Consider the following 18,242-nt stretch of genomic DNA (forward strand, 5'->3'; position numbering starts at 1 on the left):
TATCTGAGGCCCATTGTCCAGGTGGACCACACTGCTGAGAAGATTGTTTGGGCTGTTTTGGGAGCCAGAACTAGGTTGTTGTCCTGCTATCACCCCGGGATGGTGGTAACATCCCTGCACCAGGTCCAGATGGAGGCCCACCAAACAGAACTTAGTAACAGGTGACATGCATTAAATAAAACAGTTTATAACTCCCATCTCTCTTCTGGGCCTACATTTCTCATGATTGATTTCTTTGCCTTTGGATTGAGGCATCGTAACTAAAATTCCCAGTTAATTTACAAACTTTCAAGGGTTTTAACACATTATTCCTGCCCTTTAACACATCACTCCTGTCCATTAACACATCGTGATGGATTAATCTGTGAGATGATCAACTCTCCAGAACAGGCCACCGAAGAAAACAGAACACAAGAAGCATGTTCTGAATGGAGAAGATGCATTTTAAAGTAATCACAACTTTGGCTCCTACTCATGAGGGCAGGCCCACAAAGGGAATGACAGGCAAGGAGGGAGTGAGGAGGATCTTAGGAAGAAGGGTTCAAGATGAAGTCACTGGTATCCCGACAATGTCATTGAGTAAGGGGTGGAAGGGAAGGAGGAAGGGAGGTCACATCTATTAAGCAGAAAATGCAAATTAAATGCTTCATTTATTCCCTTGAATGTTCACATCACCTCTGTGAGGCTAGTATTAGCAGCTCCGTCTTAAAGATGATGGGTTAACTCAGAGATAAAGGTAAGATCAGAGAGGTAAAGTCAACTGCTCAATCTCTGGGACCCAGAAGTCCGCATCCCTGCAATACTTTTGAAGCAACTGGCTTGCAGAGCAGTTTGGGAAGCACCACATCTTCCTTTGGGACACCAGGGACTGTTATTACAGGGATCACTTTAGCAAGGAAAGCCCAGAGCCCCCAGCTGTGCTCAGTTTCCCTCCTTTTGTGTATAAACTTTGGTGCTCTCAGCCTACTTCCCGGGAGTGGAGCTGCACTTAAACTCAAATTGCTTCCCACTGGGCACTGTTTTTGGACAGATGTAATTTAACTATATAGGACTGGCAGTTCTGTTTAGGGCCCAAAGGTGAAGACAATTTGAACAAGAACACTAGGGCAGAATTAGATAGACAGGAGCAAGTGGTTAAAGGAATTGAAGTCCCGTAAGTCCTGATAGAGTTGCTGATTACATTTGTGGGTAAAAGGATGTCTTTACCGTAATTTCCCTAACATCTTACAGATAGACGCTGTGGTTTTACTTATATGGTGCCAAGCGCCACCTAGTGGGGCAGGAAATCCCTCCTGGATGCTGATATTCTGCTGCTGAGACCCTTACATGGGCATCCAAAGGGGGATGTAGGAAGAAAATGTAAGAACAGATATAGTCATGTTTTTAAAAGTATGTCTGTGGCTATTTTTATCACATACCCAGTGTATTAATATAGAAATATGTAGGACTGTGTGTTAAATGTTTACTGATGTGAGGGCAGTTTAAAAATAAGTTGAAGGCCAAAAATAAAAAATAAAAATGAAAATGAAAAATAAGTTGAAGGCCACAGACTAGTGAATATTTGTTTCTGTCATTTATTTCCATTGCTTTTGCTTTAAGTCTCAAAATGGGGCCAGTCATGAATTTCCTTTTGCCGGTGCACATGTAGATGTATAGCCTTGAGTTAACTGGGTGACCAATCCTCTTTTTGCTACATTTCCATTTTTTATAGACTGTGGCCCCCATTTTAAAACTGTATTGAGTATCAGTATCTTTCTTGCACATTCTAGCTGAACATTCTCTCTCTCTCATATTTCCAAGCAATCCAAACGCTAACCATTCCCTTCTGTCACCACCCCCCACCCTATAAACGGCATTTTGAAGCCTGCAGTAACTTGACAGTTTGAGGGTTTAGGTCATTTTCATCCTATTTGCCTACTTGACTGTCAGTTCATGAAGACAGTTGCTGAACGGGCATGATGGTTGGGTGTTTCATGCCCATTAATTAAGTCAAAGATGATGGAGTGCTTACTTGCTAAGATATATATACACGTACATACCTACCTATATATTCTGTATACACACATATATAGCTGTCCATATATATATGCAAGCATGTATACATTTGTGTGTATTAGAATTACTGATAATTAGAATTACTGAATTACTGATGGCCATGTTTTGCATAGATTAATTGTAAACCTAAGATAAGCCATAGAAAGTACTCAGCACAGGGTCTGACATCTATCAAACACTCCATAAACAATAACTTTTTAAATTCTTTTTATTACTTTGGATATCTAATCAATCATATAATATCTCTCTCTCTCTCTCTCTTTTTTTTTTTTTTTTTTGAGTGCAATGGCACAATCTCAGCTCACTACAACCTCCACCTCCGAGTCCAAGAGATTCTCCTGCCTCAGCCTCCCCAGTAGCTGGGACTACAGGCATGCACCACCACACCTGGCTAATTTTTGTATTTTTAGTAGAGATGGGGTTTTGCCACATTGGCCAGGCTGTTCTCGAACTCCCGACCTCAGGTGATCCGCCTGCCTCAGCCTCCCAAAGTGCTGGGATTACAGGCGTGAGCCACCGCACCTGGCTAATCAATTACATAATCTCAAGAGGCTAATACAGTGAAATCTTTAACATTTTTCTTTTAGTATACAGTATCTGTGAAATTTGTTGCTACTTATCACTTATCCTGTACATAAAGTTTATGTTCAACATTTCATGTACTACATTCATACATTATTTAACAATTTTTTAATTTAAAGGGTGACACTCAAGTTATTGCTCTTCCATTTGTTACATATTCTCAATCAAAACTCCTGTTTTCTCTAGATTTAAATTCATCAAAGTTTCCAGAAATGTCCCAGATTCCCAGAGGTCATCTCTGTAGGCTTTTTTAAATACAAGTTTTCATTTTCCATAACCTTCTCTCTACCATAAGAACGCTGACCACTTCCTGCTTGTAGCTTATCCGAGGAAAGTCCCTTTTAGTTGATCCAAGTTCCCAGATTTCCCCAATTCTGCTTTTTCCTGTGATCCCACAAGAAGCTCCACAAGTATGAAGTAGCGCCAAATGTTAACTTACATAAAACCCTGCGAATGTACTTGCAAGCATCAGCATTGAGTTCTTCCTCTTCCTACCCACCCCCTACTCCTGATTTCCCCCGACTCTGGGTATAACTGGTGTTCTCCATGGTCACATGTGAGTTTAAATTCTTCCAGATGTTTTCATAAAACTTCATTTTAAAAGCCATGTTGAAGGAGACAATAGCAGAGTTTGTACACAAAGGTATGAAATGGTTTCTTCTGAGAATGGGCCCGGCAGGGCTTACCTGCCTATAAGCGGCACTGGTCTCCAAAGTTGTGCCAAGTCTAACCTTTGTGAAATTCACCTGGGAATTTAGAATTCCACTTGGAATGCTTGATGCTTGGGTGTTTCACGCCTGTTAGTTAAGTCAAAGACATTGGGGTGCTTACTTGCTGAGATATATATACGCACGTACACATCCACATATATATTCTGTATACCCACATATATACCTGTCCATATATGTTTGTGTGTATATGCATGCATATACATGCAAGCGTGTATATATTTGTGTGTGTGTGTTAGAATTACTGATAAGCTCATAGCCATGTTTTGTATAGATTAGTTATAAACCTAAGTGTTCAGAATTGTTGAGGCTTGAGGTAGCTAGTTACTCACACCCTCTCCAGCTGAGCAATTCACACTGCAGACAGTGTGGCTGAGAGTGAGCAGGTGCATGAATTCCATAGGCCATAGCTTGGACTTGCAATCTTGCAACTCTCCAGTGCCTCCACTCAATCACAGGTAGCAAAGGAGAAACGCAAGCCATCAATCCAGAACAAAGGATTCCTGTCACAGAGAGCTCACCTTAGGGCAGCAGAAACAAAGAGAGGGTGCACTCCGCCTATAGGCAGGCTGTCCTGACAGAACAAGAGCCAGGAGACTTGAGGCAGCAGCAGCAGGGACAGTTTCCCCACTGTCACCAATCCCACAAGTCACTCTGTCTCTCGTGAGAAGCATAGCAAGGAGTAAAGAGGAAGAGGGACAAGTCCCCACCCTTCCGTATTTCAGGGGTTGATTTCGAAATGTAGGGAGAAGAGAAAAGTTCCTCTAAAGTACCATCCTGAAGCAACAATAAATGAATAAATTCTCAACCAGGTTGTCTACACTGAGATGCCAAGTCTGTAAAACATGGTGCTGTGCTTGGACTCATGACATGAAAAAGACTCTTTCCTGCAGGACAGAGACCAAAGCTTACAGGTTTCCCCTCATTATGAATCTACTGTACAGAAGATAGACAAAGTCCCTACCTTCATGGGGCTAAAGATAAAATTTCCAAGACTTGGCTGGGTGCGGTGGCTCACGCCTGTAATCCCAGCACTTTGGGAGGCTGAGGCAGGTGGATCACCTAAGGTCACGAGTTCGAGGCCAGCCTGGGCAATATGGTGAAACCCCCCCCCCCAAAAATACAAAACATTAGCCAGACATGGTGGCTCATGCCTGTAGTCCCAGCTACTCGGGAGGCTGAGGCACGAGAATCACTTGAACCCGGGAGATGGAGGTTGCAGTGAGCCGAGATTGTGCCACTGCACTCCAGCCTGGGCGACAGAGCAAGACTTCATCTCAAAAAAAAAAAAAAAAAAAAGAATTTCCAAGACTCATTATTATTGATTGGGTTCTACAATTTCCCCTAGGCATTTCTGAAATGGTATAGAATATAGCTATGAAATTTGTATTCTGCATCACATAGATGTAATATTCAGAAACTGTTGATTGCATTCATCCATCCATCCATCCATCCATTCATTCAGTCAATAAATATTTATGGTGTGCCCACCATGGGCCTGGCATGATGCTTAGGGTGAGAAGATACTGGTGAGCCAAAATAGAAATAGTCCCTGTTCTCCTGGAGCTTATTCAGAAATCCATTAATCAGATTATTGCGCTGAAGGAGATTCAAGTGTGATGAAGGAAAGGAAGAGGTTTCTATAAGAGTGTATAATTCTCATGTGATGACTTGGAAAAGGGAGCAAAACCAGGGAGCAGGAGGGGCAGGCTGCCCTGAGGAAGGCCACCCAAGGTGAGATGTGAAAAATGAGTTAATTGAACCAGGCAACACTGAAAGATGACCATATTTGGGGGCAGGAGACAAAGAGTGTGTCTTAGTCGTATGGCATTTGGGAGCCTTCGAATCACCAAGTGGATAGAGATGCTGAGTCAGTAGGTGTCCATAGTCTACGGAGCTCAAATAATAGAGCTGAGCTGGAAAGATGCAGTTGAACGCTCTTGTGGCAATGGGACAAATGGACACCTTGGGCAGGGTCTTGCTACTCAAACCATGGTCCCTGCACCAGCAACATGGACATCCCCTGGGAGTTCATTAGACATGCAGACTCTCAGGCTCCACCTCAGACCTGCTAAATCAGGCACTCAGGCAGAAGATGACCCTGTCCCATCAATGACAAGGTTTACAACCACAGAGATTTTCAGGGTGAGGATAACACCACGTTATCCCAGCAGTGAGTATATATTTATTCTGAGACAGTCTCAGTGATTTATTTATTTATTTTTTGAAGACGGTGTCTCACTCTGTCGCCTAGGTTGGACTGCAGTTGTGAGGTCTCGGCTCACTGCAGCCTTTGCCTCCTGAGGACAAGCAATCCTCCACCTCAGCCTCTTGAGTAGCTGGAACTACAGCCGTGTGCCCCTACACTTGGCTAGTTGTTTTACTTTTTTCGTAGAGACAAGGTCCAGGCTGGCCTCAAACTCCTGGGCTCAAGCAATCCTTTTTCATCTTGGCTTCCCAAAGTGTTAGGATTACAGGTGTGAGCCTCTACACCTGGCCAGTCCTAGTCATTTAGGTATCAACTCCTCCACCTGTTACAGTGGCCCTTAACTTTGCCTGCACCTTCCAATTACCTGGGCGGCTTTAAAAAAAGACTATGTCTGGGTTCTACCATAAAGATTGTGATTTAATTGGTTTGGGCTACAGACTGAGCTTTGGGATTTTAAAGCTGGAGGGCGATTCCAACATACTGGCAAAGTTAAGAACCATTGCTTCAGAATCATTGCTTGATTGCAACAGATCCTCAAGCATTAGCAGGCATCAAAATCACCTGAGGGGCTTGTTAAACCAGATTGCTGGGCCCTACTTCTGAGCTTCTGATTCAGTAGGTATGGAGCTGGAACCCGAGATTTTGCATCTCTTACAAGCTGGGCCCAAGTGATGCTGGTCTTGCTCTACCGAGCGGTTGTCAAACTTGACTGACTAATAGAGTCACATATGGGTGCCTGGGCCTTATGCTAGAGCCCCTGGATTAACAGATCTGAAGGCAAAGTCCTGAGATCTATGTATTAAATAAAAACCCACCCAGATGATCCTGATGTAGATGACCTAAAGATGAACTTTTGCAAAACCCTGCTCTAGACACAATTTATATTTATAACCTTAAGCACTGAGATGACACTGGGAATGCCATCTCTTCTCTTTTCCTTCATCCCCATTCAAGCTGATCCTAAACTCTGTACGCATTGCCTCAGGGGGGCATGTGCAGGGGAAGCAAGCTAGTTGGCTTTTGTCTTCTACAGGAAGGCCTAAAGGCCTTAGGGGATCACAGAAGAGCCCATGGAACAAAGCAACTCTAAGGCATCAACCAGGTGTCCAGGAAGGGAAGGAACAGGGCTGCTTCTCTGCCCCTTCTGGAGAAAGACGTGAAAAGGGAAGGGGAGGAAGGTAATATTAATAGATCAGGGGAGGTCTGTCAGACCTGAGAAAAGTGGGACCCTGCCAACTCTATGTGAGAAATGATCAATCTTCCACAGAGTTGGGATGAAGGAATTGAATTAAAAAAATCAATTGTGTACTCCGCTTCCACACACCCCACTCTGGTTTGCCGCTACATCAGACTCAGAAGCTGTACCCAATCCTGGGAGTCAAGGATTCCTGTGAAAGGAAAATATCTTGGGCCCCCAACATCACTAAGCTAAAAAGTCAAGCTGGAAACTGCTCAGGCCAAACCTAGCTCTCATTCTATTCAAAGTCATCCCTCTGCTCACTGAGATAGATGCATATTCTGATTGCCTCCTTTGGAAAGGCTAATCAGAAACTCAAAGAATGCAACCGTTTGTTTTTCACCTACCTGTGACCTGGAAGCCCCCTCCCTGCTTCGAGTCGTCCCCCCCCTTTCTGGAAGAACCAATGTACTTCTTACATATATTGACTGATGTCTCATGTCTCCCAAAAATGTGTAAAACCACGCTGTGCCCCAATCACCCTGGGCACAAGTTGTCAGAACTTCTTGAGCTGTGTCACAAGCACGCATCCTTAACTTTGTCAAATTAAACTTTCTAAGTTAACTGAGACCTGTCTCAAATTTTGGGGGTTCACACTCCCCACTCCTCTGAGGGTCTGAGTTGATCTTCTGGAGAGTCAGGCAGGATGAAAGCTCAGAGACAGACACAGCATGGAGTCATAAAAAACAAACATCTCTGCACATTTCAGTGGGTGGACTAAGTCACAGCAGATACATCAGACATATGTTTAACTATTTGAACATTTTTCACCTGGGTATATTTCTTGCATAATTGTATTTGTTTTGTTTTCAAAATTTAACTCAGTAAGTAGATTTAGAAGATACATTGGGAATCCTGAGCTTGATTTTATACGATTCATCAATTATAAAATTGATCCCTCCCTAGCATAGAACGTAGTTAAAATCCTCTGTCCCAAAATGGGACGAGCAAAAGATCGTTTCATGGTGTTTCCTTTTCTTACATCTTAAGCACTTTGGTGCCTATAGGGCAAACTATGCATCAAAGTTGTTTTTATTTAGAAACTTGGATTTCCTTAACTGAAGATGCTCAAAAGCCTGCCGGGCGCCGTGGCACACGCCTGTAATCCCAGCACTTTGAGGGGGCCAAGGCGGGCGGATCACGAGGTCAGGAAATCCAGAGCACGGTGAAACCCGTCTCTACTAAAAATACAAAAAAAAAAAAAAAAAGAAAATTAGCTGGCCACGGTGGCAGGCGCCTGTAGTCCCCAGCTACTCGGGAGGCTGGGGCAGGAGAATGGCGTAAACCCGGGAGGCGGAGCTTGCGATGAGCCGAGATTGCGCCACTGCACACTCTGTCTCAAAAAAAAAAAAACCAAAAAACAAACAAAAAACCTGAAGCAAACCTTTTAGACATATGCACATTTCATAAACTTAATCCCAGCACTTTGGGAGGCTGAGGCAGGAGAATCGCTTGAGCCCAGGAGTTTGAGATCAGCCTGGGCAACATAGCAAGACCCCGTCTCTACAAAAAATAAAAACTTAGCTGGGCATGGTGGCGTGTGCCAGTAGTCTCAGCTATTTGGGAAGCTGAGGCAGGAAGGTCACTTGAGCTAAGAAGTTTGAGGCTGCAGTGAGTCGTGACTGCACCACTGCACTCCAGCCCGGGTGAAAGAGCGACACCCTGTTTAAAATATAAAATAAAATAAAATAAAATGACAAAATAAAATAAAATAATACAATTTTATACTGTACGTTGCCACACAAAAATTAGTACCTACCTGTTTGATCAGGAAGTCCGAGATATTGGGTGGTGGGCGCCATCTTGTGGCAGCATGGTTATTAACATCTTAGCCATTGGCCGGATCTTCAAGTCATTGCTGACTCGTGAAGGCGTTTCTGAAGTCCCTGAAAAAAGGTGCAGGTGCAGAAAGGAAGAAACGAAAATGCCTTTCTCGAATGCTAAAAGCACTGATTCTGGTGATACGAAGACTTGCAAAAGAGAACTAGAAAAAAAGAGGAAATAAAACATATTGGGGGGGAAGGGCAGAGGGGTCCTGAGACTGTGAGGAATCAAATGACGATCCCGTGGAGAAGTAGCCTATATAACAGGAATGGCCCTTCTCAAATCTTCTCCACGCCAAGCCTTGGGCCTCAAATCTAGCAGGTTGTTCTTGTGCTTTTCAAACAGCCCTCATATATTTGAATCAAGTGTCCCCAAAACCTTCCCACATATTTTCAGCATTTGGTATTGATCCCTCTACCAGATGCTCTGTCCCCAGCAAACAGCCTTGCCTCCTATATCTGTCCACCAATGGATGTGTCCTCAAATTCTGTCCTCTCTACATCAAACATGTTTTATGTCACCGACCTCATCATCATCTCACAAAACCCAGATTCTTTCCTCACAGAGCCTATCTGCATTCGTTCTCATTCCAAGGAGAGGTGACCCTTCCCTTCCTAAATTGCAAGCCCACTCACTACTGTCCCTGGTTCATTCACTTTCCCTACTTGGGAAAGTGGCTCCAGGAGGTTGACTCTGTCCGTTGCACACGTGACCACTCTTCTCCATCCTGCTGGTTTTTCCTCCTCACCTGAACACACTCCTTTTAAAATTATCTTCCCTCCAAAGATGTTTGTTGCAGCATTGTTTGTTATTTCAAAACATTAGGACAAGCATAAATGCCAATCAATAGGGGATTCGTTAAGTAAAATGCTACATGCATAACCATCTATAGAGCATAGCCATTTAATAAAAAAAGAACAAGACAGATCTGCATATCCAAACCAGAATGCTAGCTGGAAAAAAAAGATGCAGAATAGCATGTATCGTGTGAACTAAGTTTTCAAAAAGAATTCTGTATGCCATTATATATCAGTATATACGTAGGAAAAATTTTGAAGAACATATACCAAACCATTAATAATGGTTAACTCTGAGGAGTGGAATTTGGAGAGCGTTCATCTGATGTGTTCTACGTTCCTTTATTTGGATGTTTAGGACCATGTAATAATATTATAATCAGAAAAAATTTATATACAAAAGAAACTTCCCTTAATTCTATCCATTCGTCCTCTGTGTTTCCCTTTAATTTTCCCAACATCCATCCATCCATCCATCCCCATCCATTTTCACCAACATCCATGTGTGAGACCAGGCTGGATGGATAGAACAGCCCATGGGCTCAAAAGGTGTACAGCCTGGTAAAGAATGTAACACGGAGCCACCAAAATGTCATCCAGCAGAGGAAGTGGCAAGTACGACAGAGCTTTCCGTTCAGATCCAAGCTTTGCTGCTGAATTTGGGTAAATGACTGAGCCTTCATGAGCCTGTTTCCTCCTCTGAAAATGGGGATTATAGTAACAAGCAGAGAGAATGGGAGTGGTGGGTGGGTAGAGCCTTAAGTAAGTGCTGGTGCAGAGGACTCCATCCCATCTGGGCCACACACCATCAGGAGGGACATGGGGACCTGAGGACAAAGAAGACAAGCAGCCCATATCCGCCAGCAGGACCTGGCAAAGTGGGCATGACACCAACAAGTTGCATCCCAGAGGTGCCCACAAAGCGCTCAGGATTTGCAAAGCTAAGGTCAAGCGGAAGCAGGAGCAGACAGTTTCAGGAAGCACCTGTGGCCTATCTCACCTGTGTCTTCCCTGGCCAGGGAATGGCAGCCGCTTAAAGGGGCCAAAGGAAGCCACAGTGTGGCTCCCAAACGTGGACGCACAGTAGCTGTCCTCTCAGGAACTCTGCACCCCCATTTAAAACCAGGATCACATGAGATTTGTGTAAAGGAAGCCTCTTGTGCATTTCTTCATCCAAATCGTTGACTTAAAAGTTTCTTCCACATAAGTCCTTTCACTTTAGCTTTTTATATATTTAGCATCGATTTCACAACAAACAACTGATTCCAGGCACTTGGTGTTTTCCCAGACCTTGAGCTTTTTCCAGGGTTGCACGTTATTTTCATATGTGGTACTTCGAAGCGGCCCCAGTGTGGGAAAGCCATTTGCCGCCTTATGAATTGTCTGGTCATCACTGACTTGAGAGGAAAGGGCTGTGTCCAGGGCTGGGGAAGGCCCCAAGAGTGGTTCTTCAGGCCTGCTGTTGCCAACAGTCCAGGAATGTGTGAAGTCTGTAACAACAAGCGTAGTAATAATAATTCTAGCTCTACTAGTTGAACACTGACTTTGTGCCAGCTACTTTTCTAAGAGTTCCACAATATGAGCAATTTAATCCTCGAAGCCAGCATCTGAAAAAGATACTAGTATTCTTATCCCAATTTGACAGACGAGAAAACTAAGGCTCAGAGAGGCTTATCTGCTGGTGATTTGTGTGTCTGGGAAGTGCACGTTGTCTGGCAGGCTTGCCTGGCAGAAGCGGTTCATGACAGGTCTTCTCCATTTTGGAATCAAGATCTGTGTCAGCATGGATGGCAAGGGGAAGAGCAAGGAAAGACTGGTCTAGGAGATGCCCAGGAGCTTTCAGCCGCACAGTGTAAGGTGGGGAGAGCAGACCTGGCCACCAAGGACCAGTTTCTGGGCTTGGGCAGAAGCCAATCATCTGGCTACTTTACAAGCAGATGGAACTTCTGCTTCTCAGTAACCTTCCTGCCCTGGTGTCAATTCCATTTTCATTTTCATCTTTTAAGGTACTGGCTGTATGGAGAAAACTGAAGGCTTATTTGGTATAAGTAAGTTACTCATTTTTATGAGTTTGCTTGACGTAGATACTAGACTGTATGTGTGTATATATACATATAAACATGCATATGTACATAAAAAATATGTCATATATACATTTTATACACACACACACACACACACACACATATATATATATATATATATATATATATGCATGCTTTATAAGGTCAATTGACTGGTCTACAATTGGCTGACACTTGGTGGCCTAGAAGCCAGAGTATGTGAGTCCCCCTTTTCTAGAAAGCTGACAAACTCTCCGGTTCTGAGGATCCTTGCTCAGTCAACCGCTGGAAGTCATTTTTAGTTTTTTTTTTTTTTTTGAGAAAAAGTCTCATTCTGTCACCCAGGCTAGAGTGCAGTGGCACTATCATGGCCCACTGCAATCTCTGCCTCCCAGGCTCAGGCGATCCTCCTCCCTCAGCCACCTGAGTAACTGGGACTACAGGTGCACACCACCATGCTTGGCTAATTTTTGTATTTTTTTAGAGACAAGGTTTTGCCATGTTGCCCAGGTTGGTCTCAAACCCCTGAGCACAAGTCATCCTCCTGCCTCGGCCTCCACAAAGTGCTGGAATTACAGGTGTGAGCCACTGCACTCGGTCCATTCTTACTTACTTTCTTTACTTTATTTCCGAGCAAATGTTTGGAGGGAAACCAAAAGACTGGGATGCGGCCAGCCGAGGTCTTTGGGTTCACAATCACAAACGTTTTTGGTTTGCCCACAAAGGCCCAGGCTGCACACTCTGATGTCATAGGAATCACTTCTCAAACCGTGCACCAGGTCTTGAATTCCCTTAGGGTGTGATCTTTAGAGTTCCATCTAGGCATACCCACCCAAGCCATTCTTTGACTGCTGACAGGCCTTCCTTCATAACAAGGTGATCCACAGTCCATTTATATATGGATGTCATCTCTGCCCACTCTGCTGCCAATTTGGTTTTCTCCCACTCCTGGGGTGTAAGGCAAGATGAAACATATCACATCCCATTCTAAACTTTATTCTTGTGGCCAGGGGTCAGCAAACTTTTTCAGTAAAGGGCCATATCACAAATATCTTAGGCTTTACAGGCCAAGAAGCAAATTTGGAATATTATGTAGGTACTTATAGAGTAAAATAAAAATTTCCACAATTATTTAATTGATGAAACTCAAAATGTAATAATAATAATCGAAGGCAGGTTTTTTTGTAGCATAGGTTTAATAATGAGAAGAATGGAATCATTTTTGGAGGTGATAACATTCTGCTTAGTTGGAATTTAAAGTTAGTGTTCTTTATCATCAAATCCATTGCCAATGTTCATCTAAAAATATTTTCACTTCTGGGCCGGATTTGGTTCAAAGGCTGCAGTTTGCTGACCTCTGCTCTAGGTTAAACCTTTTGAGGCCCTTGCTCTGCGAGCATAAAATTGAATCCATTTATCAGACTAAATCGGGAAGATTAAATTTTCCAGCCTCATGAATGCTCAGCCATTGACTCACTCGTTCATACAATGAACACTCATTTAGCTTATACTATACGCCAGGTGCTGGGGGAGGCACAGGGCACCCAGGAGAAAGATGCTCGCTTTGCGGCCACAGCCTGGTGGGAGGGAGACCCACACCTACTGGTGCTATCTCAGAAACATGTGGAACAAAGATGAAGCAGTGTTCACGTTATTCGCCTACATCTGTGAATTATACAAGGAAGATGAGCTTGAGAAATCCTAAGTTCAGTACAAATTTATGGTAACTTTTTTAAAAAAAGAATACACTGAAGTTTTCTTAGTGAATGGAATAATGTTCCCTTTTTCTCCCCTGTACACACAAATACACAAAAACTAAAAAAATACACTGTATGTGTCTGATTTGGGTTGTATTTACATCATTTTATAAACAACTTTTTCCTGCAACTTCAGCTTCAAAGTTTTAAAGCACAGTCAATTAATGATTTGGCAACAGCTAAGCAATCACAAGTTCCCTTCTTTTCATGTAAACTTCTGTAAAACACATGCGCTAGGTTCTGCTGATGGTAAATAGACCCACATCAGGAAGTTAGCCATTTTCTCTTCTCGGCCACCTCCTGCATAGAGGGTACCATCCTGCACTGCTGCAAGTTACGGAATGAAAAATTAGAACAACAGAAACACGGTAAGCCACTTCTATTTCTTTAGCAAAGCTTTCCAATAGAACATGGGATTTCTGACCCAGAAATCTGGGTTGGTGGCAAATAGTGTGAGCCAAGAAAGTAATAAATGGGCAAATAAGGATAAAAATTAAAGATCAAAACAACTGTAAATGCAAGTAAAGCGGCTTTTGCTGTGATCTTTAATTTGTGCATATGTTAGTATAAAAGAACTAGAGAGTAAATTTTGAAAATCAAATGCAGTGATGATCTTACTAATGTGAACAGGAAAATAAAGAAAATTCCAAGTTAGAAATTGAACTGGAAATATTACTTACCCGCCCCACCAGAGACAATATCCTCTTCCAGAACAACAGGTTGGAGGAGAAGGTGAGGGAAATATTTTTCCTTTGCTATTTCTGTAGGAAAGGACAAACTCTCTTCCTTCACATACATAGGTCAATTGCTAAAGCCTAGTGAAGCCTGAGCTTAATCTACTGTTGAAGGCTTACAATTCAACATTAATTGCTACTTTTCTTGGTCAGAGTTTTAAAGAATTAGGTTGGTGCAAAAAACCGTGATTACTTTTGCACCAACTTAATAACATGCTACAATTTCTGTAGTTATTATTTTACACTGTCTAGATATAGCAGGTGGTCCGTTTTTGTTATTGTCAAGAACTGTCAGACTAAAAACAAACTTTACACTTGTTTTTAAATGATACGTTTTCTAGAAAATTCAATGAGGTTTAAGAGTAATTGAAAAGTCTGATTTCAAGAGTCTCATCCAAAATTACCATATATTTTCCCCCAAAGTCCTTGGAGTTAATTTTGACAATTTAATGTACACTTAAGTCTTTTGACGTTAATGTTTTGTTTTGTTTTGTTTTGAGATGGAGTCTCGCTCTGTCACCCAGACTGGAGTGCAGTGGTGCGATCTCGGCTCACTGCAATCTCCACCTCCCAGGTTCAGGTGATTCTCATGCCTCAGTCTCCCAAGTAGCTGGGATTACAGGTGTGTGTCACCAAGTCCAGCTAATTTTTGTATTTTTAGTAGAGACCAGGTTTCGCCATGTAGGCCAGGATGGTCTCGAACTCTTGACCTCAGGTGATCCGCCTGCCTCGGCCTCCCAAAGTGTTGGGATTACAGGCATGAGCCACCGTGCCCAGCCTGAAGTTAATTTTTATACCCACCTAATGTTCATTATGGATCTTGAAGGTAAATTAATTCTGCACTAAAATTTTATGATGCTTTACAAAATGACTGTAGGTGGCCCATATGCAATTGGGTCAACTGGGCCAATGACACATATGGGATTGCAGTTGAAATTATCCAATTTCTACTTGATATTTGTAAGCTACTGCGATAGCCAGTATAATTGTATTATAAGAAAGTGGTAAATAGTCAGGGCCCGGTGGCTCACTGCTATAATCCCAGCACTTTGGGAGACTGAGGTGGGCGGATCACTTAGGTAGAGACCAGCCCGGTCAACATGGCAAAACCTTGTCTCTACTAAAAAATACAAAAATTAGCCATGTGTGGTGGTGCGCACCTGTAGTCTCAGGGACTCAGGAGGCTGAGGCAGGAGAATTGCTTGAACCCAGGAGGTGGAGGTTGCAGTGAGCAAAGATTGTGCCACTGCACTCCAGCCTGGGCAACAGAGTGAGACTCTGTTTCAAAACAACAACAACAACAACAACAAAACCAAAAAAACAAAAACACAAACCCGGTAAATAGAGTAATAATAAAATCAAATTAAACTTGCAAAAATGGCCACTTTGCTCCCACTGTTGGCCAATGGAGGTCAAGGACCTGGCTGACCTGCCTAAAGGCAGAGGTTGTTAGCCTTGGCAATGGACTCAAATCAGAGGGGGAGCTTTCAAAACTCCTGCTGCCCAGACTGAACCCCAGATCAATGAAACCCAAATCTCTGGATATGGGGCTTGGCATTTGTAGCTTTTAGAATTCCTAAGTATCTCTACTGTGCAGCCAAAGTTAAGAATCAGTGCCTTAGAGCATCAACAGTTGTTTGGTCTTTCTTAAAAAGCACAGTCCCTTTTTTTAGGTGGCTAGAAATGCTCCAGTAAAAGCTGAAATGTATTTTGATTTGGTTTGATTTTAGAAAGCAAAATAGAAGTTCTAAGTATGCTTTCTCTGAGAAACTGAGACTTTAGATAAGGGTGAAGGCAGTTGATGGAGTTCATTCTCCTCTTTCAGTCACTGCTTCTCATCTTTTCATTATAATAACCTAAGAACCTCAGAGTTTATGAAAGAGAGAGCAGTCTTATGGAAGACCCCAGACTTACAGAATATTAGGGCGTGTTTCACAGGGAAGGATGTCATTTCCCAAGCTTAGTCTTTGAAACTAACCATGGACATTGTTGAACATTAATGTTGGACATCATTTGTAAGTGCATCTTAGTGTCACCTCCAGGATCCATTGAGGGGAACGTCATTCCAATGGAACATCTCTGAGTTCAACTGGGTTATTAAATGGAGTTGAAGGATTTGTTATTTTTAAATTAGTAGCCCCAATTTATGACTATTCAAGACCATAGGACAAGCCTGCCCAACCCTCAGCCCACAGGCTGCATATGGCCAAGGACAGCTTTGAATGCAGCCCAAGACAAATTCATAAACTTTCTTAAAATATTATGCGATTGTTTTTTAGCCCATCAGCTATTGTTAGTGTTAGTGTGTTTTATGTGTGGCCCAAGACAATTCTTCTTCTTCCAGTGTGGCCCAGAGAAGCCGAAAGATTGGACACCCTGCTATAAGACATAGTAATTTAAATGCATAACCTGTGGTTCTGGATTGGCATTAGCAGATACAGGCTGTGTTGATTTTGCAGACAGTTACAAAGAGCTGCTAGTTGGTGTGTATGTCTAAAATCAGTAGATTTCCTGTGGTTCTAAGGAATGACAGAGAATCTGGAAGTTCTCTGTGGTAGCCTGCTCAGTGCAGAAAGGGAACATGGAAAATCTGCCACTAGCATTTGAGTCTTGGAGGTTCCACATAGGGCTGTCAGGTCTCTGCTGATCATTGAAACCAGATCATGGCCAACTAGCCCCTTGGCTTCAGCCCTCCTAATTCATTAACTACTCAGGTAAATCTAGGGTCACTTTCAACTCTACCACCTACCATCTGAGTGACCTTGAAGACATTCATCTCTCTGAGCCTCAGGTCCCATGTCTGTAAAGCAGGGGCCTCATGGACTTCATTTATTTATTTATTTATTTTTGAGGATTAAACAAATGTTCCCTACGCTATTTCCCAGCATCCAATAACACGATTTTTCATATTTTTGTGTATGTTAAGTCAGGACCCATCTCATTACTGATAAGTGTACTTAATGTGGTCATGTTTTCTTTTGTCTTCCAAAGTTGTTAGTGAATCCATTGAATTTGGCATGGGTAAAATAAAGTATCTATTATTAATTGTAAATTTCATCTAAAGTGACAAATCCTACCTGCATAACCATTTCTTAATTTCCTTTCATCATGTATCAGTGGTCAACATTGTTAACTGCAAATGAATCAGAATCCATTAAAAATTAGAATTATTTCCAATCTGGCAAAAATTCACCTCTGGTTGAATCCAAACACTGTGCTGAAGCAGCTAAGTAATTCAGTTGAGGAGATTAATTACACGTTATAATCAATAGGTTCTCTTGACACTTCAGTGTTAGGGAACATCAGCAGGACCCATCCCAGGAGACCTTGAAGGAAGCCTTTGAAAGGGAGAATGAAGGAGTCATCTTTGCAAAATAGCTCCTGCAGCCTGGGAAAGGAGTCTAAAAAGGTAAAAAGCTGTTAATTCCAGGAAGGCAGCTTTAGGCCCCTCCCAGACCACCTGCACTGCACACTACGTGGGATTTATTCTAGCCTCACATGGCAGCGTCCCTACCTTTGTGCCCATACATCTGGTCTCCGCCCTGGCTGCAGCCCTCCCCTTCAGGCAAATTCTGGGTGTGGCCTGTCTGCTCATTGCAATTCCCAGGGAATGAGTTTTCCGTGAAGGCAGACTTTCTGAGCTGTTCTTCAAACTGCACTGGTCTTTTAAAAATGTGTTTGGTGGCCATCAGCATCCAATTTCAGAAGAAAGATTTGGGTGAGGACTGAGAGAGTTGTTGTTGTGCTGTCTGTTTCCTTCAGAATCTGCAGAAGAAAATTGGCAGGTCATGTACTGTGGACCTAACCAAAGAACAGATGATGTACAGAAAGCAGAAAAACTGTTGTGAAATTGCTTCCTCAGTAGCAATAGCTGTATTTGGCAGGGAGAGGAGAAGTTGGGCAGACTTTTTTTTCTTTTTTTCTTTTTCATGATTCATATGTTTTCTTTAAAGAAGTGGGTTTTGCTTTTCTCTGGGTGCTCCAAGACAACCCCAGTGAAAGATCTGGACCACAAAGACCCAGTCATCCTCATCATCAGGGTGTTCATTGCAGCAAGCTCAAGGGCATGCCAGGCAAAGGGCTTTTTTCTGGCAGCATGAACTTGTCTCAGCAGAGGGTTTCACAGAACGACTGTCATTTACCTGTTCTCTGCTCTTACTTGATTCGTTTCCCAGGACTGCTGAAACAAAGTACCACAAACTTGGTGGATCAAAACAGCAGAAATATATTCTCTCACGGTTCTGGAAACCACAAGT

At 42.8% G+C, this 18,242-nt stretch overlaps 1 long non-coding RNA gene across 1 annotated transcript; it reads right to left on the reverse strand.

The window, feature by feature from the left end:
* Nucleotides 1-9,755: 9,755 nt before the first annotated feature.
* LOC107128470 (uncharacterized) lies at nt 9,756-15,267 on the reverse strand. Its single transcript, XR_001487730.3, has 3 exons — nt 15,147-15,267; nt 13,099-13,160; nt 9,756-10,922 (listed from the first exon to the last, which is right to left on the reverse strand). It is a non-coding gene; the product is annotated as an uncharacterized lncRNA (long non-coding RNA).
* Between the last annotated feature and the right edge of the window lie 2,975 nt (nt 15,268-18,242).

The sequence above is a fragment of the Macaca fascicularis genome, chromosome X (assembly GCF_037993035.2).
Source record: "Macaca fascicularis isolate 582-1 chromosome X, T2T-MFA8v1.1".
Taxonomy (NCBI): Eukaryota; Metazoa; Chordata; class Mammalia; order Primates; family Cercopithecidae; genus Macaca; species Macaca fascicularis.